We start from the raw sequence: 17,667 nt of genomic DNA on the forward strand, positions 1-17,667 counted from the left end.
GAAAAGAGGGACAGAGGCCAGTGTTGCCCATGGCACCCCTGACTATGGCACACTGGTTGAAAAACACCGCTTTAAATCTATGGCGTGTACACACAGTCTTATCCCCATTGTTCCAAGAAGGCTATCATCCCCGTCTGCTGAAACGGTGCAAGCTCCCTTAGTCCTGCCACTGAGTTAAGACAAATGCAAAAATAGAAAGAAATAAAAAATGTATTCCTTTTAAAACCATACCAAATGTCCTGAAATATGACAAAATTATGGGTAGAATTTTCTTCATGGGAAGTGTTTGCAAAGGCAACTATTTGGCCTCCCTTGCTAGTCACATGTCACTAAGTAACATCCTTCCATTGATTTAGAGTATTTGACCATGAAAGAAGATGAACAACACATACATTGTATCCTGCCTGGGGGACGTACACAAGCTAACACAAATTAGCTTGCATAGAGCTATAGAGAGCTGTGAGTAACCCATGCAGCCTTGCTGGGTTGTTTAGCAGGCATTTAGAATCCAATCAGTGCTACAAAGCATTGGCACTATACAACAAACTTCATTAAGACTAGTTATTAAAAAAAATAAAAATGCAAATCCTCTCCACTCTTGTCAGCGTGCTTTGGGGTACATGAGCTGACCTCAGAACACCAGGGCAAACGTGGCAGCCTCTTAATGCATTGCCAAAAAAAGGGAAAGCACATCTATTAAAAAACAAGAGGGTAAAAGAGGACACGTATCTGCATGGAAGTTACATATTCTACATCTCTCCATAGTGGGGAAGACTGTGACTGTGAGCAGTTTGCTGTCCAGGAAGCTCCCTCCTGATGGGCAACTTCAAGGTCAGCAATAAAACACCCAGTGTCAATGAAGTTAACTCTTTATCCAAAGAAACCAAAATGGTGCAGGCCTAGTGATTGCAGCAATTCTTCCCAGTAGGTCTTGCCCCAATGAGGCGGTTGGCGACGACTGAAGGTCCCTCCCTTCCCACCGCTCTCTAAGGTGCCTCCCCTGGTTCCTAACCCAGCAGCCTAAGGTTCTGTAGTCTTGTCTCTCATTGCTCCTCCCTCTTCATTCCTCTATGTCAGGCATCCCCAAACTCGGCCCTCCAGCTGTTTTGGGACTACAGCTCCCATCATCCCTAGCTAACAGGACCAGTGGTCAGGGATGATGGGAATTGTAGTCCCAAAACATCTGGAGGGCCGAGTTTGGGGGTGCCTGCTCTATGTGTTCTGGGAGGCCAGGTGGGTGGGGAGCTGGTCGCAGCAGGAGGGGGGATTCCCTGGCTTCTTCAACAGCCTGCCTCCACTTTGCCTCTTGACTCTGCTGCTGCCTCCGATTCTGGACTGCTCTCTGTCACAGCCTCTTCCTGCTCACTAAACCCTGCTACCTCTTCAGCTTCTAACATCTTAAGCTCCGGGTGTGTTCCTTCTTCTCCCTCTGACCACTCATGGTTGTCCCACACCTCTCCCCTGGCTCTGAGCCATTTTCCCCCTGGGGGTTTCCCTTGGGGGTTCCCCAGCTGTTGCCTCCCATCACTCCTCTACCTCCAGCCAGTCCACGACACCTCTTGATTCATTCACATCCTTCCCAGCCTCCACGGAGGTTGTCCCCTTTGCAAGTACCGTATTTTTTTGCACCACAACACTCACTTTTTTCCTCCTAGAAAGTAAGGGGAAATGTCTATGTGTGTTATGGAGGGAATGCCTACGGGTGGCATGCCTGCGGATTTTCCTCCTCTAAAAACTATGTGCGTGCTATGGTCGGGTGCATGTTATAGAGCGAAAAATACGGTAGTTCCAAGGGGAGAGCCAGCATCCCCACCCCTGCTTCCAAAGCACCCTTAAAATAAGGGTGGAAAGTGGAGAGCCCCGTTCCATGTTCTGGCAATTCAGCACCCCCATTTCTTCTTCATCTTCTTCCTCTTCCACCTCCTCCTGCATCAGTGCCTGTCAGTCCAAGCCCAATCTTGGCAGCACTGTGGAGCTCATGATGATACCTTCTAAGGTGCCCTATCTATGACCGATCCACTGAGCACTTCTCTTTTAACACGGTGGTGTTCAATCCGAGCTGACATTTTTTTTCTGTGGATTTCAGAGGAATTAATGTATGTGCAGGCTTTGAGAATATCATTAAATGTGGCTAAAACTTAATATTCAGAATTCAGCTTCTACAGCTCAACTCAAAAGATTAGCAGTTATATCCTCCGGTGTTTCATATGATAATCAAGTTGTCAGGGAACAGGGTTTTTTGTTAATGTAACTGTCAGGATGACAGGATGGAGTGCGGGGAGGGAAAGAGTTACTCAGTATTTAAGAAGTTGGTTTTTAGCAGAATAAGAAAAAAAGCAAGCTATTCCCTTGCTTGGATCAAACCGTTTAATCCTTCAGTTTTCACCTGCTGAAGTTAAACTAACGGGATCTATCAGTCGTGTCTTTGTTTAGACCTACCTGTCAACTCCAACCATCATCTGACCTGAAAGTCACTCACTCCCATTTCGGGTCGGTTTTGTGCATAACCTCATGTGCATTACCACAACAGTTTTTGCTTCATAACTCTACCCATGTGTGAAACTGCTGTCCTCGGTAATTACATAACCAGATCATTGGCTTTCATCACTTTCCCTCACCTTCTTTCTACAAGTTACTTCCAGATGGGGACTAAGGCTGCATACACACAAATAAAATGTTTTAAGTGTGTTGCAAAGTGCATTATGCAAATGTGACACTAGATGGAGATGGTGAGCTATGGCAAATTCGCTGTATTTTTCAAAACAAAAAACAAAAAAAGCATTTTCACAATGCTTTTTTATGTGTCTAGATTCCACCTATACCTTTAAGGCACACTTGAAGCACATTCCCGACCCCCAAAGAATGATGGGTACTGTAGATTGTTAAGGATTGCTGTGAACTGTAAGTCTGTGAGGGGTGAACTACAGTGCCCAGAATTATTTGAGAGGAAGAATGTGATTCAAATGTGCTTTAAAGGTATAGTGCATACGCAGCAAAACTACACATTCACATATCTCAAACTGCTGATTGGTGACTTTATTTTTTACCTCCTTAAGCACACCAGAGAGGGTAAATTAAAATTGCGTAATTGAGTTTTGTGAGGGGTTAGATTGGCAATTTGATGCCGATGGCATTGTGGGGATGCTGTGAAAAAATTGCATGCTATGAAAAACTTTAGGCGTGAGTAGCACTGATCCCACAATAAAAAAAAACCCATCTCGAAGTGTCCCTTTGAAGACAGCAGTCCCAATCCAAAAAAAGCTGCAAGTTGACTTTATGAGTGCTTACCCGATAACAGTCCCATTGAGATCAGTTACAGTTCCCATTATTCTTCTGCTGTAATTGTGATGTTTCTCTTATTTTTTAGTTACTGCTTTGCTAATGGTGTTTTACAGATTATAATTGTTTTACTGAGCAATCCGGTTCCGAGCAGCCACAGACATCAAGGGAGTGGAAATAAAAGGCAGAACCTACATTAGGGCTCTTTGCAGACAACCTAATGGTCACAACACCAGACTCCATAAACACAGCAACCTCCCTAATCAGAGAACTCAACACATTTGCAATGGTGTCGGGCCTACAGGTAAATTTTGCAAAGTTAGAAGCGATGTGCTTCAGCACTCCCCCTCACACCCCAGAAGAATTTGCCAACATCACCAAGATAAAACTTTGGCGCACTGTTGTGTACTGAGTTGAATAGGATCCAAAAGGCAGCAGTCTGATTGGTCCTAGAACAATAGGATTCAAAATGCAGGAGTCTGAATGGTCCTAGAACAATAGGGTCCAGAATGCAGCTGTCTGATTGGTCCACAGGAGCCACCCAATCCAGCTCCAGGTGGAAGTGAATCCTCAACCTGATTGGCCTACAGGAGAATCCTGGAATTAGCCAATCACGTGGGGCCCATTGTGTAAATAATGTATATAAAGCAGACATTCTGGGGGAACTTCCATTCCTCCTCACCACTATGAGCTGAATAAAGAACATGAAATCCACTCTTGACTCTGAGTATATTTCACACACCAAGTTCAGATTCCAAGGGGTACAAATAACAAGAAACCTCGATAAATTATACCTCCTTATGGCGACAAATAAACACATTATACTACAAATTATACAACAAATTATACTACAGCCCCTTATGGCGACAAAAAAACAAAGACCTAAAGAAAGAGATGGAACAACACCAACTACACTCTCTCAGACAAAATAGCCATGATCAAAATGATCACCCTCCCAAAACTAACCTACCTATCCCAAACTCTCCCAATCTGGATTCCCCCCAGCCCAACATCGCAAATGGCAGAAAAAACTACATACACTCTTTTATCTTCTCACACAAAAAAACAAGAATAAGCCCCAAATACCTGCACCTCCCTTTCTCAGAGGGAGGATGGGGGATCCCCAAGATAGAAGCATATTACATCGCCAACCAAGTACGCCACATAATCCTGTATATACTAGAAGACGAGACAAAACAATGGGTATACCTGGAGAGGGACACAATTGAAAATACATGTACCACAGCATACCCATTCCTCCCAAACAAACTAAGGGAAAATTCCCACAACACTAAACAGGTTCACACAGACCATGCATAAAACATGGAAAGCAGAAATAGGTAAACTGTCTCCAACCCCATCCCCACTAATTCCCCTGGAACATCACCCATTAAACCAATACATCTTTAATGAAAAACATGTTTAAATAATAATAATTTTACTGATTACTTGCAATTATTTTACGGATTATTTGTAATTGTTCTATGGGTTATTTGTTAAACATTGTATATCATTCATGTTGCATTTGTGATGCTCTATTCTGTTTTATTCTGTTATTGTTATTTTTTTGTTTATAAGCCACTTTGGGATTCATTTGGACCAAAAGCAGCATAGAAATTCAGCAAATCAAATAAAATCTATTCTTTGGCAGAAGCCATGCATCCTTTAAACATATATCGTGCATGTGACCCATGAGGACTGGGTCATCTTCAGACTGTTTTGAGTTCTCTTCTCTTCCCCATAGGTGGTGGTTAAATATATATATATTCTGCAAATGTCATGGTTCCCATGAGAAAGTGGATACCTATTTATGTTTCACAGGAGTCCTTTGGCTAAATAGCCATTGGCACTTACTGCCTTGCAATTAGCTCTAGCTAGCTAGCTGTCATGGCACTCGGAGCCTATACAGACGGCAGCCATTTTTAGCGTGTCCAACTGATGTGTGAACATCGATGTGCAGGTCCTTCTGGACCCGGAAGAGGGCAGAACAGGGATGGAAGAGGACACAACAGGACATAACCATGGATCCACAATAATTTTTGAAAAGCATTGAAAAGTACAGTACTTAATTAAGTTAAGTTCTGGCTCCCCCATCCCAGAAGAAACCTGCCCCCTGTAATGTCCTCTTCTGGGGGGCTTCTGCGCACTCTGTCGGTGCATGGAGGGGGGGAGGAGGAGGAATGGAATCCTTGCACAAAACGGGCCACAAGAGTACTTAATAAATTATTATTATTATTATTATTTGACATGGAACCTGTGCGCCTCACGCTGCCTTGCCATGTGCAGTGGGGGGGGACACCCAAAATTTAATGCCCCCCTCACACTACCTTCCCAAAGCTGGTAAGCAAGGCGCTGGGCTTTGGGAAGGAGATGTGGGGCTCTGTCAGGGTCCTAGAGCCCTCTCACCTTTCCCCCCAAAGCTGGAAAAGTTCTAAGTAGTCTTTGGGAAGGAGGGAGGAAGACTACAGGATCCAGTCAGAGCTCTCACACATCCTTCCCAAAGCCCAGTGCCTCACTTTCTTGGCTTTGGGAAAGCTGTGGTGGGAGGGACATCAAATATTGCTGAGAGACACCAAAAAAGGTATTGGGGGCCGCCTGTGACCCTCAGGCTGTGCGTCGGACTGCCCTGGTCTATATCCTGTGAACATGTATGTGAGATCTACTGGGAGCATATGAAGGAACAGTGTGCATCGACCCTGAATTCTAACAAATAATAAGATATAACAGAAATAGACCCCTTTAGATGCCTGGGAATCAGGGCTGTAATTAGAGGGGTCCTAATACTGAGAGCTGTGAAAAGTTCAGGCAAGGGAAGGGAGAAGTTTTATTTGGCAATGGTCTGAGGGATATTCCAAAGGCAATTGCAAGTAGGAAATGAGAATACTTTTCCTGTGACAATCCTACCGGAAACTGAGGAGTTCTGGGAATTGAAATTGGTTCGAGAGAGGCTTACGTAGCCAACCTGTGTATTCACTGACTGAAACCTTCTACCAAGTGCGTGATTTATTTTTGCTGGCCTCAGTTCAGACCCCCACGAAAACAACATGTGTCCCTCATATTAAAGCAAAGACTGTTGCAATTTGCCCCTTCTTACCTATCCCACATCAAAATGGGGTTGAATTAGCTACAGAGAGCAACAGTAATATGGGTATGCCTTCAGGGATAGAGGGTTTCATTACTGACTGGGATCTGTAGTGTAGACAATATTTATTCCTACTGGGTCTCTGCAGAGTTGGTTTACATTATTTTTATTCTGCACTCCCGCCAAGAATCTCAGGGCAGCATGTAGAACTCTTGAAGGGAAATTAAACTGGACAATTCCTTTCAACAAATCCAAAGCCATCGGCCATGCTAGCTGTGGCTTTTGGAAACAGATTTGCGGAAGGAGTATGCATTAATTGTGCTGGCATAACACTGATCTCAGCCTTGATCTCAGTTCTGTCCCTCTCCAGGCTGCTATAACTTGGTGATAAGATCTCATTGCTTATCTATTTTCTTCCACTCTAATAATAACCAGAGTCTGTCAAGTTCTGCTTTTTTTTCTTTTTTAAAAAAGGAAAAAATATAATTAGGGAAAATAAATGGAGCGTCATGCGTTTAACGTATCTGTTCTCGTCACGGAATGCTGTGAAGAAAACTGTTGCTGTTTTCTTAAAAGATGTTGCTCCTTATTCCTTAGAACAGGTATTAATTGCTAATGGGCCAGACAGCAGATGAAACAGAATAAACAGCAGCTGCAACAAATAACAAATGACCTCTTTGAATCAGAGACGTTCTGGTGACAATCACGCTTCTTGTTTTGGGTGTCAGTGCCTGTGTTCATTCAGCCTGGGGAAGCAAGAGGGCTAGGCTGGCAAGAGAGGAATAAGGAGCCAGAAATAGTTGCCTGCTGACGAGATAAGGAAAGATAAGGACATCGGGCTTATGTGCTGCTTTTGGTACAACACCCCTGATTCCACCATCGTCCTACTGCAACTAAGCCTAAGGAAATGTAATAATCAATTATTCACCTGTTCTACCCGCAGCCTCCATCCCTGCTTTCCTCTGTCATTTCTCTTATGTCTATTTTCTAGGTCAGCAGTGGGGGATCTTTGGCCCCTGGGTCTAATTAGACCCGGCAGGGGTCCTAATTTGGCCCATGAAGTGGTTTCTTCAAAGCTACACCCACCTGCCTCACACCTGATGTTGGGTGAGTAAATTATGCGGCTGCCAAGGAACAATCGGGAAGCTTAAAGTGCACTTCTGATTGTTCCTTGTTCAAGTGGGGTTTGTATTCAGTGGCATTTAGATTGCGGTGCCAAATCCCAACTTGGGAGCGCCCCAGCAGAGCAGCTGATCCTTGCCCAAAGTGAGATTTGCAGGTGCCGCCAGTCACCAGCGTTTCCAAAATCCTGCATCTGTGCCTAGGGGGTTTGATTTCGAACCCCACAGGCAAAGGAAAACACTTCACCTGATTCTTTTCTTCTTATTTGGTGAATACTCGTGGGCAACTAAGATTGTCTTCCATGAAAACGGTCTTAACCGTGTGTCCGTGGGTGACTGTGGAGGCCAATTCTGGATCCACATATCCTTCCACAGTGGGGACACAGGTTTCCAGGCAGGAGTTGATTGCCAAAAAGCCTTCCTCTTAGGACGTTTCTCGCTTTCGTTCTGAGTTCAAGAGTCTTCAGAGTCCATCACACCTTGGGTAAAGACTGTTCTCCAACAGAAATGCTTGCAGGCCAGTGTTTCCCAATTGTCGGTGTTTATACTACATTTTTTAAGATTTGCGGTTAAGATTTGCCTTGAGAAACCTCTTTTGTTGACCATCAGCATTACATTTTCCATTTTTAAGTTCGGAATAGAGTAGTTGCTTTGGAAGACGATAATCAGGCATCTGTACAACATGCATTTGCAGAGTTATGGCGATGCTGGATTTCGGCATCAACGTTGGCCCTTGTGGAAAGATAACTGTCCTGGTAGGAAGGTGATATCAGGAATTGGGCAAATGGGTGGCTGCACCTAGCTGTCAAAATAGCTTGAGAGGTTTAAGGGAGTTCAGGATCCAGACAGCTGGCTGGATTCTGTTCCTCACCCCCCCCCCCCCATTTTGATTGTGTTAGCCCTCTGGGTCAGAGGCCTGTCTATGGGTCAACATTTTGCATCAACTTGGATTTTTGTTTGCCAAGTATTTTATAATTGTTCTTATTTCTATACTGCTCTGTGATCTTTGGGCAATTTGATATACAGTATTTAGTTTCTATATCCTGAAAACTGAATTCACTCAGTTAGTGATAAAGCTACTTTAAAAAAAAACCACAACTATTCAGACATCAATCAACCGACAGTAAATTACATGGGGATCAATTAATTCACTTTGTTTGTTTATTTGTTTTGCTGCTATGGCAATAAAAAAGGCCAGGGCAATAAAAAAACACACCGATGGCAATGTCACTCAGTATGTAATTTTATACACAAAATTAAATAATAAGATAACACTAAGATAGAACGTGGGTGGTGCTGTGATCTAAACCACAGAGCCTAGGACTTGCCGATCAGAAGGTCGGCGGTTCAAATCCCTGTGATGGGGTGAGCTCCCATTGCTTGGTCCCTGTTCCTGCCAACCTAGCAGTTTGAAAGCATGTCAAAATGCAAGTAGATAAATAGGTACCACTCTGGCGGGGTGGTAAACAGCGTTTCTGTGTGCTGCTCTGGTTCGCCAAAAGTGACTTAGTCATGCTAGCCACATGACCACAAGCTGTCTGCAGACAAACGCAGGCTCCCTCAGCCTATAGAGCGAGATGAGCGCGCAACCACAGAGTCGTCCGCGACTGGACCTAATGGTCAGGGGTCCCTTTACCTTTAAGACAGAACCACTTCTGAACACAATACTATGTATATTGAGAAACAAACTTTATTGCATTAAGTACATGTTAATATTTGTGCGTCCAAGGCATTTCCCTTGTCTGAGACAAAGGAGATGATGGGTTTTTCCCCCCTCTCTCCCTGCCTCCAACAACCTTTCCACACTCAGAAGCTGACCAGACTGGCTGTTGACTCTTAAGTTCACTATGGGGGTTGAGACGCCGCCCCACACCGACCCCCCCCAGAGGGTGGTGGGCTGTCTTATGGGCCACAGAGCTGGCCGACATCACCCACCACTTTGCTGCCTGCCCCCCAGCACCTTGCCACCTGAGCCAGCTGCCTCAGTCTGCCTAATAGTAGTGCCAGCCCAGTATGCAAGCATCCCTGGCAAGGCTTAATAATTCTAATATCTCTGCAGTAATTACTGAGTGATAGCTGCCTCAGTGGGAAGAAACGGGAGGTGCCTGGACTACGCCCTGCCAGGCTCGACTGCACAAGAAATCCTCTTTCTGTCTCTCTCTCTTTTTTTTGTGCTCCTTGGTGGGAGTTATCCCAGGCAGCAAAGGAAAGCTCTTTCTCTTTAATGTCGTTGACGTCAGAGATGCGAAACCATAGCAACTGTCCATCACGTTGGATGAGCACACGAGGAAAGGGGGAAGTGGGAGAGGAACCGCTCCAGTTCAAGCGAGGCTTCAGGGTGGTTGCAATGCACAATGGACGCATTTATTTTGTGACATTCAGAGTGGAGCCTTAAACGGAAAGAAAAGGGAAAGCGGAAAAACAAAAGCAGAAAAGAAGGGAAAAAACGCAGCAGAGGCGCAGACGGCGACGCACAGGGAGGGAAATTCGCCAAGTCTTGTGAGTAGATCCCCTTGTCAATAATTGGATTGATTGATTGATTGATTGATTGGTGCTGGAACCGCGCTCGATGGCAGAGGCTGTCTGGCGGCAAAAAGCGGCTGCTCCGGGTCTCCCGAAAGAATCGCGTGCATTGCATCGGGAGTCGGGGGCTGGGGAACCGAAGTCCGGGTTCACTCCGGATTAAGGGGGCAAGCGTCTATTCGCATCCGTTCCCTAGCTAACAAAAGGCTCAGGCATTGCTCAGGCTGCTGCTGCAAAAAAAGTGTGGCGACGCCCATTTGTAAAGAAAGACAATTCCGTGTGTGTCGTGTTCCCCCCCCTCCCCACGGGGAACCCCCTGCATTAATAATGCGAATATCGATCCAGCCCGCGTTTTCCTTTTTGTTAGCGTGCATGCATGCATGCGATGCGCGGCTTCTTTGACTGCAAATGCGCAAAAAAAGGCGCCTTCGTTACTCAAGGAGGTGGTGGCGGCGGCGGCTTTTTAAAGGCACACCCAGATAGCTATGATTTCCCTCCCACCCCGGGACTTTCTCTGCAACCTCCCGGGTTTCGCGGAAATCCCAGGGGCGGATCAGAAGACAAATGTGGGCGTGACAGTGGCACACTGCCGCAATGAATGGTTGTGGCCAGACTGTATGTTGTTGGTGTCTTCTCACTGCCCCCCCCCCCACGATATTATTTCCTGGTTAAAAATGGGGAGGGGGCTTTAAATTTACAGCCAAATTTGCATGTCTCATTGTAACGACGACAACAACAACAACAATACCGTAGGCGGCTCATTCATTCACACGAGCTTATTGCCTCCCTTTTGCCACTGTGTGTGCTGGTGCGTCCTGCTACAACAAGTGGTTAGGATCCATGCCCTGATTCTCCAGGAGATTGTTAGGTTTAGCTTTTCAGCTGGCAAAAGGCGTTCAAGTAATAATAATAATAATGACCATTAATGCCACTGTTCATTTTGACCCTTTGACGTATCCTCCGCTGTGTCTTGCTAATGTTGCGTTGATAAACACACTACTTTTTTCAGTCCGTTTTATGCCTCTGGTAAACTAGGCTGTTGTGCGGCAATGCCCATATCTCAAACCCCATTATGCTTGTATCTTTAAACGTTGAAGAACCCAAACCCCTGCAAAAGGCAATCTTTGTAGGTTTCTTCAAGGCAACCGGTTACCTTTGCTGGATGTGGTCTTCATGCGCCAACGGGTGCCGCACGTAAGGGCTGTTGCAAACAAGTATCTTGGCTGGGTCAGGTCTGCGAGTGGGTGGCCACCCTGTTATGTGGATCCTCTTTCCTCCTCCTATCTCTGATAGGCACCACCAGAGCCAGCAATCTGTTTGGTAGGTGCAATGGATGTGGCGGTGCTAGAATGCACTGCAAGGCTGTGGATTGTGACCACTGTGTGGGAAGCGAGTACTTACGTGGGAAAGGGGCTTAGTTCAAAGTGATGCTTTAGAATTGGGGCATTTGTCTCAGGTAAGCTGATGTTGCATCTCTTCAATTTATTGGCACGGATGGGGTTGAGAACCCTTTTTCTAGTTTCCAGTGAAAATTATACCTGGAAAACCTCTTTTGCTGTAGATTTCCCCCATTCCCTGCTGCAAGTGTTTTAAAAACCCAGCACAGGTACGAAAATGTTCTTGGTGTGTTTTAATTTAAATGTCGGTGCGTAGCCTTCAAAGATGAGGGATGAAGTTTGCACACTGCGTCTAGCAAGAAGACGGGACTTGTTGCCTGTAGATGCTGGAGACCTAAATAAATAAATAAATAAATGCAGAGATATGCGTAGACAATATGGTGCCGTTCTCCAAACTACAACCAAACTAGGTACATTGCAGCAGAGGTGCCCTGCTGTATGAGTACCTCATGTCACTCCTAGCATGATAAAGACAGTTCCCACCATATTGGTTCCTGTGAGTACAGAATGGAAGCGAGGTGGAATTATTAAATTCTCTATTGGAAAATTTCCTGTAAAAAAAAAAACACGCTGCGCGGTCTTTTGCACTGTACAGGCATAGGAAAGGCGAGGGGACATCTTCTGCTGGATTTGTTGCTGTGCCATATATAGCGTATGTGCATAGCGTTGAACATGCGTGGGCTTCTTTGAACACGGGATCAAGGCCTTAGGAGGCAATTTTTGTGTTGTTAGGCAGTTGTTGTGGGACATCAAAACACATTTCGCATAGGGGGTTAACCTGCTTGTCTCAGGAGATAATAATGCCTCCTTTTTTTTTTCTAGCAAGGAAAAATTCATTCGCTTTATTCGCTCTGTTATTTCGTTAGAAGCTGAGTAATTCCCTGCTGTAAATCTGAATGGTGGGAGCACTCCTGAAGCCCTTTAAAAACATTTTGTAAATCTTCCTCCTCGTATTTTCTTTCTCTTACAAAGTTCCCATAGAAAATGCAACCCTGTGCTTTGGATGAACATTCTCCATGTTCACATATTGCATGCATTGGGACTAAACTGCATGTGATGTTAAAATGCGGCACTTGCAGCTGCTTTCATCTTTACAAATGTGTAAATAGTGTTTTTTTGCGGGGTGGTGGGGGGAATCAGGAGTGGGATTGCAGTTTGCAGTTTATGTGCTATAGTCCTGATAAAAATCCTCCTCCTAGCTGTGATTTACCGGGCACATTTTTTTTAACACTACTTTGAAGTTCTGGTGATTTAACCTTCTATTAGCTATTCTATTATTTCCATTACATAATTATTATATATTACATTCATTCTGCTCTTCCTTTAAGGAGCTTAGGGCAGTGCATTTGATCCACGAACCCTCTCTTTATGCTCACAACAACCCTTTGGAGGAGGATAAATAAAGTTTTGGTGTGGATTTGAAGCTGGGTTTCTCAAGTCTTTTCCGACACTAGCCATTATTTGGAAAACACACACACACACACACACACACACACACACACACACCTTGTCAACTATATGTGTGGTTTCTGGGACTGCATTCCCTTGAATAGAGTGGAACTTTCCCCCATGCAAACATGTGCTGGGTTACACTGTAAATGATTTTTGATTAAAGAATTGTTTTCTCTGTAGTTGATTGTAACTGACTTTCTGCCTGGCCAGTGAGGGCTCTGCATAACACAACGTCAGCATGCTCTTACAACCCTGTTAATGTGTAGCTCCAGGCTTAGGGCATATGCTTACTGCTGCTCTTACTGGCTCCATCCTCCATGTTGGACATTGCGTCATCCCTAGTCTCTGCCTCTGCGCACTGAGTGCAGATCTCCGCAAAGGGGGATACCCATTGGTACACCTCTGTGCATATCGTGCGGAAACTATGTGCACAGTGTTGTACATGTGTAGGCTTCTCTGAACACGTCTGCACTCAGAGATCCACAATGCAAAGACCACATTTTACATGCGGCTCAAATGCCGTACAGAACCCAATCTTAGTTTTGCTTACTTAGAAGTAAAACCCATTTCATTCCAGGAAGGCTTACTTCAAGTACATGGGAGTCCAGCGCTATGTATGTTTGCTTACAAGAAAAAATATTTTTAGGTGTTTTGTATATGGTGGTTTTATGGTTTGTAACTTACATTTTGAATAATTGAATAATTTTGAATATTTTTTTTGTATGATGCGTGCTAGGGAGGGTTAATCTCTGTAAAGCAGCTTCATAGGTACTGAAATAAATATTGGTACCTGTACCTACTCATAAGTAGTAAAACCTATTAAATTTAATGTGGCTTATTCCCAAATAAGAGTTTACAACCTTACTCCTGGGTACGGGGGAACATAGAGAAATAAATCTCAGTTAATTATGTAAGTTTTAGTTGACAAAATGTATGAAACAAAGTATCTTTGCATATTTAAAAGGTTCTAAAGGAAAAGAAGCACACTGAGTGGCCATTACAGACGGGGCCTTTTCTGTAGTGGCACCTGGACTATGGAATAGTCTCCCCAGGGAGGTTGCCTGGTGCTTTCTTTACAGTCTTTTTGGTGCCAGATGAAGATATTTTTATTCAGTCAGGCTTTTTTTTATTGCCCTTTAAGTCTGGGCTGTATATTGTTTTATGCTGACTCTGTTGTAATGAAGGTTTTTTTTGCTCTCTCTTATTGTTGGTTTTAATTAGTATGCTGTATTTTAAATATTTTTTTCTGTAAGGTATCCAGGAAATATTTATTGAGAGATAAATGGACTTTGGCAGACATCATCTTCACAGATGCCTTTCTATTTCTCTCCCACATGGGGAGGGAATGCCTTTTCTATGATAGCAATTATTTTAATACCTATATTTAAAACTGTATATGCATTTGCTGCCAGATAAATGGGGGGTGGGAGGCATGGGTGTAGTCAAGCGGGGGCAGGGAGGGGCAGCTGCCCCTGCAGATCAAGTCAAACAATAGGAATACTTAACTGAGCAATCATGTTGGTTCTGCCCCCCTAACAAAAGTCTTGGCTACGCCCATGGGGGGAGGTCAAGAGCACAACAATCGAAGTGTTTTATCTACCAAGGCTGCAAACCTGTGCATTGGGAGGAATCCCCATTGAACATATAGGATTGTGTTGCAAATGATGTAGCTGTTCTCAGAAGTAAGACCCAGTGACTTAAGTGACACTTACTCTCCCGTAAGGAAGGAGGCATAGAATCAAATTCTGAAGCTGCGTAGCTCTGTATACCGATTGTGGGAAGGAGGGAACGGGTCACAGGAAAGGGCTATTTCCATCCTGTGGGGCTAGCCCAGGACATTTTAGCCTCTGAGCCGAACCACAAAATGTCACCCATCCCCTGCAAAGGAAGAAGGGGTGAATGAAGATTTACCTCGGGAACAAGGGGAGAAATAATAATAATAATAATAATAATAATAATAATTATTATTATTTATTATTTGTACCCGCCACTCTGGGCGGCTTCCAACAAAATATTAAAATAGAATAGTCTATTAAACATTAAAAGCGTCCCTAAACAGGGCTGCCTTCAGATGTCTTATAAAAGTCTGGTAGTTGTTTTTCTCTTTGACATCTGGTGGGAGGGCGTTCCACAGGGCGGGTGCCACTACCGAGAAGGCCCTCTGCCTGGTTCCCTGTAACCTCACTTCTCGCAGTGAGGGAACCGCCAGAAGGCCCTCGGCGCTGGACCTCAGTGTCCGGGCAGAATGATGGAGGTGGAGACGCTCCTTCAGGTATAGTGGACTGAGGCCGTTTAGGGCTTTAAAGGTCAGCACTAAGACTTTGAATTGTGCTCGGAAACGTAAAGATCTACCCTGGGATCTGCTGCACCTGTAGATCCCGCTGCCCGAGGTGGTAGCCTCACTTTGCCTAATGGCTGGGCTGGCCCTGCCATCCTGTCCAGCTTGTGGGCATCTAGTCAGCCACAATGGGGGAACTGGACACTGGACTAAAAAGACCTTTGCTTTGGTCTGATCCAGCCGGGCTTTTCTTAATCACGCTTTTTGCAAACTTTGCATATGGTGTGCTTTTAGGTTGGGCTCACCAGTGTGGAAAACGCAGCAAACAGATGGTGTACTGGTTAGTGTTGGAACTAGGATTTGGGGAGAGCTGAGTTCATATCCCCACTTGGCCATGAAAATGCTGGGGGGGGGCAGAAGTTGGGGGGCCAGTCACTGCCCCTCACCTAACTTTTGTTGTTGTCGTTACTATAGCACGCCTTTCCCACTGCTGGGGGCTCGAGGCGGCTTAAAGCTAAACGCAGCCCTACCTCACAGGGTTGTTGGAGGCAATACATTAAAAAACAAACAAAAAAACGCTTCAACTGTTGCGCGTTTACTCAGAAGCAAGCCCCGGGGAGGTGAATGAGGCAGACTCCCTAGTTAACAAAAAACCTCCACAGTCGCGTATGCGAGGGTGTGAGTTAGCTGGGCTCGCAGCAGGGAGAGGGCGCACCCCTCTTCCCCGAAGTTGCCCGCTCCTTTCCCCTTCCTTGCCCCGCTCAAGCCAGCGTGTGGGCTGGTCCATTTAGAACTGGGACGGGGGTGGCGTTGGAGGAAGGGAAGCCCTCCCGATAACGGAACAAGGAAACTTGGGCGGTTACCACAGGGGCATCGCCGTGACGAGACATTGGGGAAGGAAAAAAAGCGGGCGAGGGGAGGGAGGAAACGGGGCGTGGCCTCCTGGAAAACTTATAGCCGCGGGCGGCGCCCTGATTGGCTGCTCCGCCGTCCGAAGGGGCCGGGGAAGAGCGAGCGGCTGACGGGAGCGCGTTGGCCACGCCCCTCCTCTCGCAGCTCGGTCCCGCTCAAGCTTTCGGCGTTCGGTCCGGCTCTCTTGTCCCTTCGTCGTCTCCTTCCGCCCGCTCGGGGGGGAAAGAAGAAGGTGGGTGTGCGGCGGCCGTCTGCCTCCGCGGCTTCGGGGTTTTCTCTGTGAGGGCGACACACCCCCCCCCTGCGCGCGCGCCTCTTTCCCGCCCTTTTCAGTGATTGGCATCTGGGGCTGGAGGTGGGTAGGGGGAGAAGGAAGGAGACCCCCCCCCCGCTATGGGAGAAGCTGTGAGGAGAGGGAGCCCCCTGGATACTTGAGGGCTGGTAGGGGTGGGCATTGGGAAACCTGTGTTACCTGCCCTCCAGGTACTGCTGGACTACAACTCCCATCAGCCCCTGGGGCCACCCAGCAACGCCTGGAGGGCCACACGGGCTCATAGACTTGTGAGGGTCATCTGGTCCAGGTTTCCTCAAACTCCGCCCTCCAGATGTTTTGAGACTACAATTCCCATCATTCCTGACCATTCGTCCTGCTAGCTAGGGATCATGGGAGTTGTAGGCCAAAAACATCTGGAGGGCTGAGGTTGAAGGAAGCCTGACCTAGTCCAACCCCCTGCGAGGCAGGAATATTCTGCTCATCCTGGGGTTCGAACCCACAACCCTGAGATCTCATGCTCTACCAGCTGAGCTGTTCCATTTTTTTTTTACAGCTTCCCAGTCCTTTCCCTCTAGCTTGCACACATTACATGCCTTACAGCCCCGCCCTGTGCATGTTTGCTCAGAAGTTGAACCCATTCAGTCCTCTGGAACCTGGGCTCTGGTGTGGAAATGCCCGTGTGGAAATATTAGTGGCTAGTTTGCCTTGGAGCGGTTCAGGTTGCTATTCAGCAGCGAAACTGGCCAGCAGGTCTTGGGCTTGACTCTCTTGCTTTAACCTTACCTTACGGAGTGGTTGTGAGGTGTAAAGGGTGGGGTGTAAATGCTTCGTGAGCCTCATTGAATGCAGTGGGGTTTACATCTGAGTAAAATATACATTAAGGTTAGGATGTTGGTGCCAAGCAAGAGCCTGTTCTGCCTTCCAAATGGTCTGGATTCACTCTTACGTTTATCTTTGTATGATGTAGTTGGTCTGAGAGCGACTCTCTTGTCCCGATCCTGGAAGAGTTGTTGGTCAGCCTTACGCTGTTGGTTGCTATAAGACAACTTCTACTAAAATACCACGTCATTGATACAGAACAGGTTAATAGTCTGCCCCCCCCCCCCAGCTTTGAGACATTGTGTTCTTTGAGAGCATTTTGTTTTTATTCCTTTGTTGGATGCCTTATCAACTTTTGTGAGCAGAGTGAGCAATTTATTATTTATTTAAAGAATGGGTTAGAACCTTCATTTTATTCATAATCATGTGTGGGTGTATATGGAAAGGATGAGTTAAAAAAGAAAAGAAAATAACCTGCTTTACTATTCTTTAACCACTTTCATGCCTCATCTACAGGATTGTGCTCAGAT

The 17,667-nt window shown here is 45.8% G+C and overlaps 1 protein-coding gene across 4 annotated transcripts in view; it reads left to right on the plus strand.

Moving 5' to 3' along the window:
* The first annotated feature begins 9,646 nt into the window (after positions 1–9,646).
* The window catches only part of GNB4 (G protein subunit beta 4), a 39,974-nt gene continuing 31,953 nt past the window's right edge, over positions 9,647–17,667 (plus strand). For 2 of the 4 annotated variants that reach the window (XR_014547970.1, XM_083613530.1), the window contains exon 1: positions 9,647–9,981. The gene's annotated coding sequence lies outside the window, so the exon portion shown is untranslated. Of the gene's footprint in view, positions 9,982–16,156; positions 16,277–17,667 lie in introns of those variants that run through there. The other 2 variants (XR_014547971.1, XM_083613531.1) reach the window with 1 other exon arrangement.

This window comes from Podarcis filfolensis (genome assembly GCF_964270895.1).
Source record: "Podarcis filfolensis genome assembly, chromosome: 5".
Classification (NCBI taxonomy): domain Eukaryota; kingdom Metazoa; phylum Chordata; class Lepidosauria; order Squamata; family Lacertidae; genus Podarcis; species Podarcis filfolensis.